Genomic DNA, 17,299 nt, shown 5'->3' on the forward strand with positions numbered 1-17,299 from the left:
TTTATGTTTAACTAGCAGATACTATTGGACTAGAGTAGTTTACTCATACATTTAAAGGAGAAAAAAGATTGTACTTTTCAGTGAGGGATAGGTATATGATTCAATTAATACTCTGATATTAAAAGTCCAATGGCTGTTAGGCAACTTAATCATTATATAAGTAAGATCCATTTCTCACCCTTTTAGTTCTCAATGTATGTATACAAATGGCTTGGAAAAGCAAATCGAATTACCCAAAGAATATAAAAACAATTGGAAGACAGTTGTTTCCCCCCAAATTTTAAAATAATGGACCCCTTCGAAAATCCTCTATAAGATATGAAACCTCTCTGGGAGACAAGGGACCACACAAATATGCACATAAATATAAAATTAAATTCAAGGACTTTTTAGACCTCTTGATGCCTTTGCAGACTAAGAAACTCTGCTTTACAGAGTACAAATATGTAGAAAAAAAATTTTGTCCAGCTCTTTTTGGAAGTATTTCTGTAGAACAATGACTATCTTAAGAGACTGAGCATTTTCTCAAAGCATTTTCTACTTCCCTCCTCTGATCTCTGTCTTAGTGGTAGGCTCTTCTTCAACCATGTACAAAGCTAGTTACGAAAAAAGTAGATCTCCCTTATATTATTATAAATAAGAAACTTGAAGGAAGATAAAATTGTAGTCTTTATTGTCGAAAGAGATTGTTGGATGAGGTTAGATGAAAATAAGAGATGGATATGAATTAAAATAGGCCAACCATGTGTGCTTGAGGTTGAAGTTAATTATCTCCTTTAGTCCCCAGATTTGAGGCAAATATTATTATCCACCTTTCAGATCCTACAAAATCAAGGCAGACATTTACTCTCTTCTCAGAAAGATGGTCTAGTGTTTACCAGGTAAAGCTTAATATAAAGACACATTCCATAATTCTAAAAGAAAGAGATATGCAGTCTCCCATATATTAGGACAAACAAGAAGGCAAAGTGGGAGAAAATGTGTATTTATGGAATTTAGAGTTTGGTAAAGTTCAAAGTAAAGTGTGTTAGTGGTGAGTGGGAGTCACTGATGAACAGCAAGAGAGAGAAAATAGATAAATAGGTTCCAGGTGCCCGAGGACCACGTTAAAATGTTTATATTTTATCTAGTAAGGAACGGGAAATGACTTACAAGTTTTAGACTACATAATGATTTATAAGTATTTCCGTTCACAAAGGTCACTAAATTTTCAATCAAAAGCAGCAATCTCCAAAGCAAGATATCAGGACACTTACATTACAGAGATATGTGAAAATAGTTATTGGACTATGGAGAAAAAAATAGAACTTCTACCAAAGTTATCTTTGTTATATTTTTTATAATTTCTCTCTCTGTAAATGTCCTATAATACGATACATATGTTCTATAATGTATAAACTATAGTAATACATTTGTGTGTATGTACACACACACACACACACACACACACACACAGTGGTGTGGGCACATAATCCACAAAGTTTGGTAACACTGTATCTCTAAATGGACTAGAGGGAGTTTAGAAATAGGAGAATAGTTAGGGGACAGCTGCAGTATTCAAAACAAAACATTAGGTTCTGAACAAAAGTAGAAACAAAGGAGGCTGAAGGGGCTATCTTGAGAGCTTTCTGGGTGTATAATTCGTGGGTCTTTCTTGCCAACTAGATAAAGGATACAAAAGTCAGAGGGTTAACTGGGTGGATGCCAGAACCATTCACTAAGACTAAAATCTAATAGGAGAATCAAGGAGCAGTTTAGGAATTGGTTGATGGTTAGAGACAAGTTCAATGTTGGCCATGGTGAGTTAGAGGTCTTTGTGGGATATTCAAGTGCAGGTGGCTAAAAAGTGGTTGAATATACAGTCTTGGAGTTCAAGGGGAATGTGGACGATATACACCATCGTGTAATTCGCCCACAGATCACCAATGGTACAAAAACGCGAGAAAAGAAGAGGACAAAAACCTTAAGGAAGACTTTCATGAAAAGGATGGAAAGAAGAAAAATTATCAAGGAAGGAGGCTAAGAAATAAATCCAAGACTCCAGTCATGAAAGCCAAAGGGTGAGTCTAATATCACAGAGAGGTAAGGTGAGTAAAAAGCAAAATGTAGCAGCATAGTTTATCAGTAAAGAGTTTTGTTATTTATTCGGAAAATAAATGAAATAGCAAGGGCTGAAAACCAGATTCTAATAAATTAAGGAAATAATACATATCATAAGGTGGTATATGGCAAAGTGTAAAAATGAACTCTTAAGGACTACGGAATTTCAGGGAAAAAAGAAAAAATCACTTTCACTGAAAAATTACCCTTGAGCTGGATAATGAACACTAAATAGAGGTGACAAGAAGATACTCAAGAAACAGAAAAGAGTATAAGTTTATAGAAATAATAACGAACAAGGGATGCAATAAGGTAGTCTATCTAACTACATTAGATGTCTCTCCCCAATCTACATCTAACCAGGCACAAAAATCTCTTTTTTTGCTTCTTACAAAGATGAACACATGACATTACTTTTGAAGTACACTGTGTGGAAATATTTATAATTATTTCATGGTTAAAATTTTAAGATTTTTTTTTATATTAATTAAAAACTAAGTAACGCATATAACAGAGAACTCTGATCTCTGCCCTGTCCCTAAATACTCTGCTCGGAGATTGAATGGGGGTCAGGGATGGCATAAGGCATTCTGTTGTGCATGTTACCTAAAAATTTTTTAAGTTAAAAAACGTTAATGACTATAATGATCACATATAGCCTCACATGAAAGTGGCCCTATGAAAATGTTTTGCTCTGCTTCTTAAAATGCATTCAACTCTATCCACTCTTCCCTTTTCATGTTGGAGTACACATATTGGATGCCTTCATCACCTGGATTACTCCAGTAACTGCCAAGCTGCCTCCATCCTGTCACTCCTCTATTTTATACTCCATGTGGATGGAAGACACATCTTCTAAAATACATATCACAAAACTATATCACTTCTGTGAGTACACTGGGGGTTTGCTGTTGTTGTTGTTTTAATTTGTAAAATAAGGTCTCTGTAATCTGGCATTAACTGACCTTTCCTGAAACAAATATGAGAAAGGGATACAAACTATTGCTTTGGCAGTGGTAAGAAAGGACAGCGAAAGATGTGAGAGATTATGAGTCGACTGCCCATCTTATGTAGGGCAGTACATCACCAACAGCATCTTAAGATGGTCGAAATTTTCATGATGAAATAATGGTATCTGGAGAAGTTCTCCAAAGTACCTAAGGTCAAAGAGCTCATTGGCAGCAGAGCTACTGTCTGAATCCAGGTTTGTCAGGCTCCAAAAGCCATACCAGAAAGATTTACGGATATTTGGTAAAGTTGATACTGGACGCCATAAAAAAGAGTTTCTCTTTTGAAACCATGTAGGATAAAACTGAATACAGGGGAAATGCACTACTAAATAATCAGTAAAGACACCCAAATAACTGATCAGAGATAGGAAGGGATAGGAAGTCTACAGTGAGTGTGACAGAAGCCAAGAGAACAGAAAACCTAAAGAAACAATATGCTACCAAATGTCATGAGAGGCCCAAGAGAATGAGCTCTAAGAAAAAAAAAATCTGTTGAAATGTTTAAGTGTCTTTCAGTATCTGGGGAAAACTATTTATGTAAAGTGCTGAGGTTGAGAGCCAAGCTGAGGGGGAGCTGGATAAGAGACTAAGCGATAAGAAGGGAGTTCAAGAAGATACATTCTTCACAGAAATTTGGCAATGATGGTGATGGAAAAAAATATCTACAAAGGGGCAAAAGGGCTCACATTTCAGCCAAGTATTTATGAAGACAGAGGAGACCTATACTGTCCAACTGTACACTCTCTGCATCTCCCACTTAAAGCCCATAAGCATCTTTATGGAAATTCATAAAGATGAAAAATGCCTTTAGAATGAGAAATGAAATGTGTGGCAGTTGTCATGGTGACTTAGTAAACAAGCCCTACATCATAAATCTGGAGCACCCCACAATCTCTTCTGTGCTGTGCATCTCCTTCCTGATTCCCATTCAACAGCCACCCTCAGACACTCAGACTATGTAAGGAAGTCCCCTCAGACCATCAACAGGGGACTGCATCACATAGTCTGGGTTTGATAAACAGACATCTGAGGTGATAAGTGCTCTTTCTGGATTATCTTCCTTGGAATTTTCTCCTGTGAATTCCAGAGAAATTTTGACACTGTAGGTCTTACAGAGAATTTCATTTTTGACCTTCCTGACAAATGTCAGTTGAAAGCTCGTTTTGTTCCATTTAAAAAGTACCTGCAAAACCTGCACTTTTTCATCAAATTAAGAGTATGGAAAAACATTTTTAATAATTTTCCTTGGGCAAGGTACTTAACATTTCTGAGTATCAGAATCAATCACTTATCCATTCAATCAATATTTCTTGAAGATCTGCTCTGTGCTGGTCCTTGTGCTACACCTTGAATAAGCAATGTTGAGCAAACAAGAAAAATTGGGGTAATCCCACCTATTCTATGTCACATAATTCTTGGGAGAATCAAATGAAATAAGGTACATGAAAGAATTTTGAAAACCATCAAGAAGATATATACCATGGTGCAAATCTTTGGCTTGTCTCTTTACATTTAAATTAATTTAAAATTAAGTAAAACAAAAAATTCAGTTCTTTAGTTGCACTAGTCACATCTCAGTTGCTACATATGCCAAGTGGTTACCGTATTGGATAGCACTGCAGTAGAACATTTCCATCATCCAGAAAACTCTATAGGAGAGCAATTTCCTAGAAGCTGAAAGTAGAACACAAGAGTGAGAATTTGCATGACACCAAAGGGAGAAAAACAAAAGTGATGCTGTGATGAAAGCATATAACAAATCACATGTTCAAAGAAAGATAGTTGGTGGTTCTTATAAGATTATAAAAGTACCACAAAGGGAAAGTGTAGTTATGATAACATAGTAGTAAGAGGTAACTTACATTGAGTGTTTAGTACATGCCAGGAACTTAAATCAAGTGCTTTACAGATAAATCCAAAGACAACCCTTTGAAATAAGTACTATTATTTTCTCTGCCTTGTTGATGGATGAGGAAACGGAGTCTCTGATAGGTTAAGTAACTTGATATAGGTCACAAGGGTACTCAATGGTAAGCCTCTGAGCTAAAACTATATTAAAGAAAAAAAAAGAAATTTACCAAGGGGGGTCAAGCAGGGTGGGGGGGGGCAGGTGGGATGAACTGGGAGATTGGCATTGACATGTATATACTCATATGTATAAAATAGATAACTAATAAGAACCTGCTGTATAAAATAAACAAATAAAATTCAAAAAGAAAAAAGAAAAATAAATTACCACATCAAAAGCAGCTAAGACATTGACTCAATCAGCTTAAATTAGTCATTATGTAAAAAACAAACAAAAATCCCTTGAGGTAACATGATTTATATTTGTGCCTTTTCTACTTTTAGTTATTAATAGTTATTAACAATATTATCATTATCATAGTATCACCACTATGTCTCTACCTGAATTTTCATCTTGCTTCCTTAGGAATGTCTTCCTTTCTTCCAAGTCATTGCATCCAGGCATCCTTCACTATCTACCTGAAGTCCCTCAAACACTCCAGCTTTCACTGATATTTCTAAAGTCGCATAACATGCTTTCTAGATCAGTCATTATAAGACTAATTGTGTAATGGTTTTGTTTAGTTGTTATGCTTCTTTATCATTCTTTATGGAAGTACACTATACTCTATGGGATAGCATATGTTAAGTACCCAATAAACAAATAAAAATAATATATTTATATCAATAATATACTAAATGTTTGCCTAAAACTCATCATTAATAATTACACATTATGTCTTCATACTTTGTGAAGGCATAAGCTGTAGACACATTCCATCTCTGATAAATGTTTTAGTTTTCTTATGAACTAGCTGAAAAATGTGAGCTTTTTTTCCTTCTCTGTGAGATAGGAAATAGTAAAGATTGTTTAAAAGATACATGTTAGATAGTCTTGTAAAAACAACAAAAAAGTCACTGCTTAGATTTTTGGATTTCTTTAGTGTTCTAAAGACCCAGTTTGAAGATCTAATTTTAAAACTGGCTCAAAAGATCATATTCAAATGCTTGAGTCTGTTTTTACAGGATATCCTTGGCTAACTTTACTCTAAGAAATTTAACACAGTTGGACTGTATTCCTTTGGCTTTGAAATACCTTTCACAGGAATGGCCATTAAGGCGGGGTTAGAGTATGTATGCAAAGGGGGTGGAACAGAGAATGTGTGTGATCCTATCTTAATGCAATACATCCTTATATCAATCAAAATATGTTTTCTGAAATAATCACTTATAGTTTGTCTCCATACCTAGAAACATAAGGGGAAATCTCAATAGATTAAACACTGAACACCTAGTTTCCCATTGCCATTAGTTTTTCTAATGTCTATTACATTTAAGTTGTTCTTTTTAAGCTTTAGTTACTGGAGCTGGGGACCTAAGGTAAGGGACTGCCTTCATGACTGGTCTTATTAATTTTTCCTTTGTTATTGCCAAGAATTGAAGAAGACTAAAACAGATGACCTCCCTATTTGTACTGAAGGAGGATTGGACATGGTACCTCTATCACTTTCAATACCATTATTCTATCTCTGGACAAAAAGTTAGAAAAATCTGCCAAAGTAAGTAAATGGGCTCCTGAGGACTGCATTAATACTGCTATTCTCTGATTTGCATAAAAATCACTTCTTATTTTAATCATATCATAAATAAAATATCAGGATTCTATATTCGCAAAGAGAATAAATTTGATTTCTTCTTTTAATCACAAGTACTGTAAAATTTGGGATAAAATTCCATATTTGCAGATATTAATTGGAAAAAGAAAATAACAGTCAAGTAGGATTAAGACTCCAAATTTAGATATATAGACATTGGAAAACTGAAAATTCCCAAGTTTTTCTAGTGACTTGGGATGTCAAAACCATATCTGTGATTTGTTTTAGATTACAAATCATGAGGTAAGGTATACTTAAGTTATAAAGATAAAATTTATTTTTTCTGACATTAATTCCATTTTAACTCTGTTTTTTTTTGCTATTTTGCACTTGACATCTTATCATTCTTCACCCTAAATTACATGTATACAATAAGAGGGGATACGATTCTAACAAGGGCCCTTTCAACAACCCCTTGATATGTATGGTTTCTGCAACTACAACAATATGGAACTACAACAATGTGAATCCCAGAAATAGGCTGCTTTGTGAAATGGGGATGATATTTAGAAAATATAATTATCTTCTCGGCCTCTGTGCATAAATGACTTGCTAATTATCCCCAAACTCTAGCTGGGAGGTTGGGAAGGGGAAGGAAAGAGGCTGTTGGACACTAGGATTGTTGCATCAAGAATATAAAGAGACTCAATATTCACCTTCTGAAATTCAAATAAGATTTTTCAAAATAACAGAGATCTGGAGGCAAAAAGAGAAAGGAGTTTCTAGATCCTCCCAGTTCTCACGTATCAATGCTAGGCCTGGAGACCAGAATACAGAGGTTTTTTATCTGTTTGTTCTTTATTTGTGTCTTCCTCCTATGAGAAAAAGTCCTGACCATTGTCAGTCTTAATCATGAGGCTGGGGTAGTGAGGAAAAAGCATTTAATTAGGGGACGAAAAAGGCAGCCTTGGCCCTTTTGACCTTGGACTGCTTTGGGGATGAGGAGACAGTGATCCGGATTTCTTCCCAGTTCCCCTTCGAGGTAAAGTCTCAAGAGAAGGGACACGGTGCTAAAACATACAGATCTCTGAGGACCTCCAAGGGACAAAGCCTGTTTTCCTGATCTACTCTGGGGACTCTGGAAGGAGAACACTACATTTGCTCGCACATTGATCCAGTTGCAGCCAAGGAAGCCATGAGTCCCCTTGGTTCAGGTGCTGTAAGAACAGCAGTATCTGAGCTTTCTGGGGAGCCTGTCTAAGAAGGTTGCTGAACCAGCATCAATGAGGTCCCACAACAGAAGCTGCAGGCAGATCACGTGGGCTGGGGAAATAGGAGCCCTAGCCAGAACTCAGGGTGGTCTGCTGCACCCATGAGAGCAGACTGGAGTCAAGCTGAGAAGGGACAGCAGTGAATGCCAGCAGAGCTAGCAGCAACCAGGCCAACAAGGACTATCACCCCAGTGAGGTCCACTCAGCCAGCCAAAGAAGCCCACATACCGGCTAACATATAAAACTTCTGTACAAAATCAAAATGAGATGCGTTTCACATTTAGGATATCTGGGCTTTTTTTTTCTTCTGTTTTTTTTTTTTCTCTGTGAATATTTGTAAAGAATTACTATGTGCTACAAAGTCACCATTTCTATTAATAAAAGGAAGTTCCTGTTTCATAATTCCTACTACTGAAAGTAAATTCTTGGCTTCCCATTTCCTTAATTTGTATTCAGGATACAAAACTTGAATAATTCAGATTATTTGAGTTGCTTTATCAAAGTTGTCATAAGGTCACAAAAGGAAGAAACAGAGACCAGTGACATGCTTGTGGATACTGTGAGTTGAAGTCTGAGTCTCATTATAACTGGGGCCATATAACTAGGAAAGATGAAAAGTCCAAAAAGGTTGGGATTTTACTTAAGGATAAAAATCTGGGTGGTTAATGTAATAGTGATTTTGTCCAACATCAAAGCTTATGGATCTCAACTCTATAAAAATAATCCCAATATATACCATAAATGTTTATTAATAATTTGTAGAAGTCTGAGATAACAGGATGTTAGAATATGTCTTCCATAAATTTAAGAGGAAGAGAAGTAGTGAGTGATAGTGTCTTTAAAATGCCCAGTGGAACTCAGATGATAGCAACCCTATAACAACTACAAATGCTTCCACTGACTCTTCAAATGTTGGGTCATCACAGATGAGAGAAGGATGTTGAAGACAGAAAGAACATATCTAACCTGATTAAATTAATTGTATCTCTTTTAAACATAAATAGGGAGGTGCATCTACTACACCTAGCAGTGATTTCCTTAGGACTTCCCACTAGACTTGAAAGCCAAGCCCAGCATTACAGAATGAGGAAGGACAACATTTATTTGCATCAAATTGCTATATTGACTTTATCTACAAATGTCATCCAAAACTGGGAATGTAGAAACTTAAAAGCTGTTCTAATATTTTAATTTCTTATTACCAAAAGGCTGTTCAGTGACATTTTATTAGTACGGAACACAGGACATAAAACTAATCTGCTTTTCCACTCATTTGTCTCACCAAAAGGGGCTTCGACATTGCTCTTATCCCCTTAGGACGTGGGTAAGTAATGATAAAATGGAAAATGTGAAAACAAAACCTGCCAATGTGCTGAAACAGAGGACTGAATTTAGAATGCAAAACGTTTTAGTACCACACAGACTTTATTCTTAACATTTAAAGAGCACACAGAAATCTATATAAAGCACAGTCAAGAGAAATAAGCCTTGAGCATTGGCTTATATTCAGGTATTGCCTAAAAAATACTTAAAAACTGTCCTTTGGACAAGAATATACACAAAATCTTAGGCTGCTTGGTATTACTAATCGGAGCTCTGAAATAATGAACAAAGATCTCAGCACAGAATCAAAGAACAAGTTAACGTGGAATGGCATGTAAGTGGTTAAAATAGTTGTGAACGATGAGCAGAAAACAAAAAAATGGAAAAACAATTTGAATCAATGCCTCTTGTCAAAGATTTTTTTCCAGATATTTAGTAAGGTACTGTAAAGTCATCTAAGAATATGCTGTATACAACTACATATCTGCAGTAAACCGTATAGTATATATATTATATATTAAACTTAGGGAAATGGCTCCAATCATTCCTAAAATAAATCTTTCCATCATATACAAAGTCCCATGTTCAAGAACTTCCATTATGGATTTTTAAATTTACATATTTAGACCAGATGAATCACAGCTGAAAACTGGAATAAAATTTCTGGTGTCTAGAAAGAACAAAACCAAGTATTCAGCTCCCCTTGCAGAATCATGCATTAAAGGAGCATTTATTTTGGTCTGAGTGTAGCCCTCACATTTTAATTCATAGTCCCCATAATCTAATCTCAAACAATTTTCAAATAAAAGTATTATTTCTGTGCTACACTTATTTTTTCCCATTGTCCCATTTCTCTATGTCATCTACCTGAAAGATTCCCCACATCGAGACAGGGATAAAAAGATCCTATAAAGAAAGAGAGGATTGAGAATAACACACCTGAATACTCTGCAGGGATGCAAGGGCCCCTGCACACATCAACCAACATTGTTTGCAGAATACCAAATGAAGATGGTCAGAAGCAAATAGCATTGATCCTCATAAATTTTATATTTGAAGTTAATGACTCATGATTTAGCAGGAGAAAGAAAACAATGACAAATATAAATAAAATCTACTTTATAGAATATTATCTTCTTTGAAAATATCACTCACATTAGTCAGAAACAGAAATGATGAAGCAAAAGATTACTTAACCTCCAGAAATATTCTTACACAAGTAATCCTTACACAAATGCTTCCTACCCATTTACTAATGTGAAAGTTTATAAATTGTACATGTAAAGAAAATAAGTACAGGCTTTAAAATGGGTTTAAACAGGAATACCTGGCATGTGCAGAGTCAAAACATACTTAATATTTTACTAAAAATAGGGTCTATCCCTCATAAGCAAACGCAGTTGAAATGAATAAAACCAAACATTAAAAGTATATTTTGAGGGCTTCCCATGAGGGCTTCCCATGAGGGCTTCCCTGGTGGCTCAGTGGTTAAGAATCCACCTGCCAGTTCAGGGAATGCGGGTTCGAGCCCTGGTCCGGGAAGATCCCACAAGCCGCGGAGCAACTAAGCCCACGCACCACAACTACCGAGCCTGCGCTCTGGAGCCCGTGAGCCACAACCACTGAGTCCACATGCTACAACTACTGAAGCCCACGCGCCTAGAGCCCGTGCTCCACAACAAGAGAAGCCACCGCAATGAGAAACCCGCGAACCACAAGGAAAAGTAGCCCTCGCTCGCCACAACTAGAGAAAGCCCGCGCGCAACAACCCAACGCAGCCAAAAAAAAAAAAGTGTATTTTGATAATAGGATATATTTTATATTCAGAAAGAGCAAACGCATTTTAAATACTAACAAAGGTTTTCCTTGGTATGAACTGCTCTTTCATAAGTCAGTAATTGATATAGTTACTTCTGAGAGGCAATCATTTAATTTAAAAATCAATATTTGGCCTAAGTTACCTGAATTAGCTTCATACCCTAAGATAAATTAACTGCTTTCAATTTCACTCCAATCACAAGACACTATATCTGAAACCTTACAATTCTCTTTCTCCATTAATGCCACATCAATAACTAAATAGTAATCCAGCAACTCTGAATTCTCAATACCATTTGTGTATTTCCATATTCAATACCTTATTAGAAAAAATACGGAGTTACATTTTGTAACACTTTAATCCTGGTCTGTATAAATGCTCCTTTCATTGTACCTATTCATGAAGAAATAGAATAGGCCCAGGAAGACATGTTAATAAGGGGAATATTATCTTTCATGTTTCACATCTGAAAGCTCCTTTAATCTTCACTCTGCTTCCTGATTACTTTATATAATAATTCAATCTTTAACTGCCTTCTTTTGTCAATAATTATTATAAATACCTAGATGATAAAACATACAAAACCAACCTGAAAAGGAATTCCATAAATACTATTAGTATTTCCGCGTGAATCCAATGGGAGTAGCCTTGACAAACAGCTGAACTTTAGATTATATTATAAACTAATCTGTGCTTCTGTGAAAACTTTATCATTTAACATTTACCTAAAAGAATGTTTGCTATTGACAGACCTTAATGATTTCATAATAGTATGTGTCTTGCTTCATTTAATAAGAAAACATCTGCTAAAATTAATTTTTCGTGTTTGATTTTTCTTTTTCTTTTGGTGGGTTACAATGTCCACCAATGTTTCTCTTTGATTGGGGTATAAGTCATGAGAACTTCCAAATACAAAGGACTATAGCACCTACTCATGTGCCTACAGATCAAGGAAGGGCTCTGTGCCTAGGAAGTTCCTAGCGTCACTAAAATAAGGAATAGTCTTCCCATTATTCTAGTTCTTGTTTCATAGTTTCATTCCCTGGCAACCAGGAGCAACTCCCAAATCATTTCTGACTTGTACATGTTTCCCACCTGGGACAAAGACACTCCTTCACAGCGCCATGACAACCACACCAGCAACACAAGCACTTGGGTTCATGCAGGAAAATGAAAATCCTGAAAGGAAGCCAGGAGATAAAGGCTTACTATTCCTTGTTTCCCACTGGTAGGAAGTAATTACAAAAATTACTTTAACACAAAGCTTCTGGTGAATGAACAGTTTGTAATTTGAGGGGAGAAGCCTAAGGGCCCAGGGATTAAGAAAAAAATATGAAAAGCTGAATGATGTCATACAAGTACAGTCCCCCTCTCCCCCCAGAAAATAGACTGCCTAAAGCAAACTTCTTATTGATGACAATGGAGACATTCTTAAGAGATGATCAGAAGTACATTTTGGTTTTTATCTGAGTTTAGACTGATGACTGATTTAAACAGTGGAGGTGAACTTTATGACCCTTTGATAGTTTATTAGCCTTGTCATTACCAAATAAAATTTCAAATCAGTGAAATACAAAATAATTTTGTACAAACTAAAGGTGCCAAAAGTGAATGTGATCTCCATACTCCCAAAGCAGAAATCAGAAAAAGAAGTAAATTCAACTCTCCCCTAAGATGAAGTAGACAAATTTCTTTATCATAAGCATGCCAAGTTTATATTTGTTGTTAATGAAAAGGATGGTATTCTTTGCCAGAACCTGGCTGCGCTATGTGTTGTGAATACCTGCCAGTTCTGCACTGGAAGAGATTATTTATCTTGCCAAATGTAAAACTGCTTTAGGTGTTATTCTTTTTTTTTTTTTTTTTTTTTTTGCGGTATGCGGGCCCTCTCACTGTTGTGGCCTCTCCCATCGCGGAGCACAGGCTCCGGACGCGCAGGCCCAGTGGCCATGGCTCACGGGCTTAGTTGCTCCGCGGTATGTGGGATCTTCCCGGACCAGGGCACGAACCCGTGTCTCCTGCATCAGCAGGCGGACTCTCAACCGCTGCGCCACCAGGGAAGCCCTAGGTGTTATTCTTAAAAGAGTAATTCTAGAGCAGAGTGCCCTATTTATGATTTTACAAGTTCAATATATTTTTAAGCACTATTCATATTTTTCCTCATTTCAAAAACAATATAAATTCCTTAAGGGTCAAGGAAAGAAAATCTGTGCCATATTTGGGAATGGTTGAGGGTTTTTGTTGTTGTTGAATTGTACTATATAATATATTGTCTCAACAAGTTCAAAGCTGTGACTTTTATTGGAAGACTAGATAAATATTCTTAAAGATAAGGAATCAAAATACAGATTTGCATTTAGTCAAGTGGAATAACTTAGGGCTCTTGAGTATGGTAGAAGCATAATTTTTGTTTTATTTTTATTTTGTTGTTTTTTTAAGGACATAATGTCTTCTCTCCTATAGTGATAGGTAGCAAACATCTTTCATGGGCTCCCAAACCTGTGCAGTGTTCATTTTCTGATTCTCACTGATACAGATTTTGGAATTAGAGAGTTGAAGGCAAGCAGAGACATTCTAAGCATCCATGAGCCAATATCTGCCACCTGACTCCCAAGATAACCTCTACCCATCCCTACTACAACAGGTATATAAAGACACTCATGCAATGACTCTGGGACACGATTATGAAAATACACCATGAGTTTTTATCCCAATGGATCCTTGAACGTAATATATCCAAAAGCATAGCCACTTGTCATCCTTCATCAAGCCTATTTCTACTTCTCATCTGAAATACCTGAATTCTGGAAAGAGAATTCTCTAGTCTTCCAGATTAGGATTCTGAGTCATCCTTGATCTCTCTCTCTCTCTCCCCCAATCTACTCTATCAAATAACCCCATCAGTTTTACTTCAATCTCAACCCAATTTGGCTCCTTCTCTCCTTCTCACTTCTACTCACGTAGTTCAGGTAATAATTTGTTTTAATTTAGAACACTTGCAACAAATTACAGACCTCAAATGAATGGCAGTTCTGAGTTGATAAAATGACAAAGCAAGAAATGTGGCCAGGCAATCAGTGTGACAAGTAGCAAAACATTGGGTTGGCCAAAGAGTTCATTTGGGTTTTTCCGTAAGATATTATAACAGCAGAGTATTTACTTACAGGGATCCTACTGACAGATGTGCCTTGCTTATGATTAAAACTCCTCCTGACTTTCTGTTAGAGAAATTTATGAAGCCCATGGCCCTCAAATACATTTCTTTCTAACAAAGTCTTATGTATTTTATTCCTCTTCTTATAACTCATTGAAGAGAGACCTCATGTCTCCTAAAATAACATCCTATACTGATCCAGAAAAGCACTATTTTATATGGTACTACAGTTTTCATTTATAAATCAATATACCTTTCTAATCCTGGAATCTGTTTTAATTTTACATTTTAGAATGATGGAAAAAATTATAAGAATATATTCTTAATTTTCACTTGGAAAGTATTTAGGCCATGAAGAAGCTTGGCTCTCAGTCCTATAACCAAGAAGTTAAAAGAAGAATTTAAACTTTATAGTACGGTACTTCGAGTTCTAAATTTGAATCTCTATTTAAGGTAGGAGGATATTTACACTTTAAAAATATATAGTTACATTTTAAGACTCTCAAAAGGAGGTAAATTGATATCACCAGCAACTCAGTTCAATCAGAACTGTATAAATAAGAAAATAAAAATTGTTAAGTTCCTACTAAGGTTTATCACAGAATATTCTAAGAGAACTGAATAGTTCTATTTTGGTTCCAGTTTTAAGATAACTGAGAGTTAACAAAGGAACCCCTTTTGCTTTGACCCGTGACTGTTGAAAACCTTTCCAATATATATTACTCTAGGTTGTGACCTACTTCTACCATAAAGTAATCTTCTATTTGCAACTGAAAAACTCAAACAGTCTTCAGAGTCTGCATTCTTAAAATTTCCTCATATAATCTGAGTATACTGATACTGATGCTACTGGAATTTATATTTTTAATAATTTCCTAAAATAATGTCCCAAAATATCTTAATTACATCCAATTCTTTTAAACTTATATACCTTGACTCCTAAGTTATTTCTCCTAACCTAGAATCTAAAAATGCCATAATTAGTAAACATAATATTTCTTGCAATTTTCTGATTTCAAGAAAAAAAATAATCTCTCCTCCTCTATAAATATCAGACTATTGGAAAGTACCAAGGGCTGATATTTATAGATACAGATATCTTCAGGGACTGAAATGGAGTAATAGGGTACAGTTTGGTGAAACTGTAGTGTGACAGATGGAGCAAACAGGATAAGAGTCATAGACACTAATCTGGTTTCCAGTCCTCCAAGACCATTCCATACATGTGGGCTATGGTTTTCTCAAATATGTTTGACCGTTGCCTCAAGAGATATTATATATTGTTAATATATAACAACCAAGACTACAGAAAAAGTACTGTATCCTATTATCTATCCTTTGACATACCCAGTCTTCTGATTTAGAATAACATTTTTAAAACATGAAAATACTTATAAATGAGAATTAATGGTAATGTATTCACAACACGAGGGCAAGCAATGTCTAACTATTCAACTTTAACAAAACTCAACATGTAAATCTTTTGCAGAAGATAATTAATATCAATAATTAATAATAACAGCTAACACTGATTAGGCAACTATTATTGCTGAGGGCTACATTCAGCAATCTGCATATATTAGTTCTAATACTTATTATAATTGCACAATATATTTTTATTTATTTATTTTTTTGCACGATATATTTTTGTTTTCTATTCACAGATAAACAAACTGAGGCTTAAAAACATTAACTACTAATCTAACAACTTGATATTGTAGAGTTATTGCTCACACATGTCTATCTAACTGCAAAGTGTATCCTCTTTCTATTACACCACAGTGGCCCTCTGGGATAGGTTTCAAACCAGAAATTTCTCAGAACACTGTCAGACCATGTTAATTTTAAATGTACTTTAAATTGTACTATTCCAATTAATACAACATATTAAGGGAAGCTTGTGGCTTCCCTTAAATAAGACTAATAACTAGGTAACAACTCTCAAAAGACATCATTAATCTAGAAGACAGATGGCTGCTAAATTAAGAAGATTATCTGTATCCCTGACATTTCCCTAGGGGATATTTCCATTGCCTTCGATTCAGAAAGTTGGCCTGGCAAAAGAAAATACACTTGACCCTTGAACAACAGGGGTTTGAACTGCCTTGGTCCACTTATATGTGGATTTTTTCTAAAGTAAATACTACAGTACTACATGATCCGCTGATTCTCGGTTAGTTGAATCCAGCATTGGTTGATTCTGAGGAAGTGGAAACTCTGATGCTGAGGACCCGCATATATGGCGGGCAGACTATAAGTAATACATGGGTTTTCCAGTGCAAGGAGGATTGACACCCCAACCCCAACGTTGTTTAAGGGTCAAATGTACAGACTTTCTGAGATCTGGTTAAAAAAACATGGATTCCCGTAGTTCCTTTCTTCTCCATAAAGGGAACTTCTATACCCAACTTATAAAAACATCTCTTTAATACAAAGTTACTTTCAGATCTCATTAAAACCAAAATAGAAAACCTTCATGTGCCATAATTCACTTGACTTTAGTGGTTCAGCCTACCTTAAAATAAAATTTGACAAAATCATTCAACTCATTGTCTCTTCCATATTGTAATAAGGTTTGCAAAATAGACAAAGTCAGATAGCATTCTTATTTTCAAATGTATCTATCAGCTGGACTTAAAACAAAATATAATTCTTTGCCATGTCAATATATCTCATTTTAAAAGTTTTAAAGTAATATTAATAATGCATAATTTGGATACTTCTGGAAGACATAAATATTTTCAAATTTTAACACAAGCTAGAGAAAAGATCATTTTAATGGGAAAATTTAAAAGAAGTCATAAATAACAATAATGCCCTGAAATAAAATAATACCTGTAACATATATTTCTCTTATGCATTTAAAAACAGGCAAGCCATATTTCATGATTTATAAACATAAACTTATTTTGCTACCTCCACATTTTATATAAGAGCACATGACAGTCACCTTCTCTTAACTGATGGGAGAGTTGTTTTCAATATATCTTAGAATCACAGTTAATTATTATCAAAGATGC

General features: G+C 35.4%; 1 protein-coding gene across 3 annotated transcripts in view; it reads right to left on the minus strand.

Moving 5' to 3' along the window:
- Positions 1 to 17,299, minus strand: part of ADAMTS3 (ADAM metallopeptidase with thrombospondin type 1 motif 3) — a 286,648-nt gene that overhangs the window by 134,934 nt on the left and 134,415 nt on the right. The window lies entirely within an intron of this gene.

This window comes from Kogia breviceps, chromosome 6 (assembly GCF_026419965.1).
Source record: "Kogia breviceps isolate mKogBre1 chromosome 6, mKogBre1 haplotype 1, whole genome shotgun sequence".
Lineage (NCBI taxonomy): Eukaryota > Metazoa > Chordata > Mammalia > Artiodactyla > Physeteridae > Kogia > Kogia breviceps.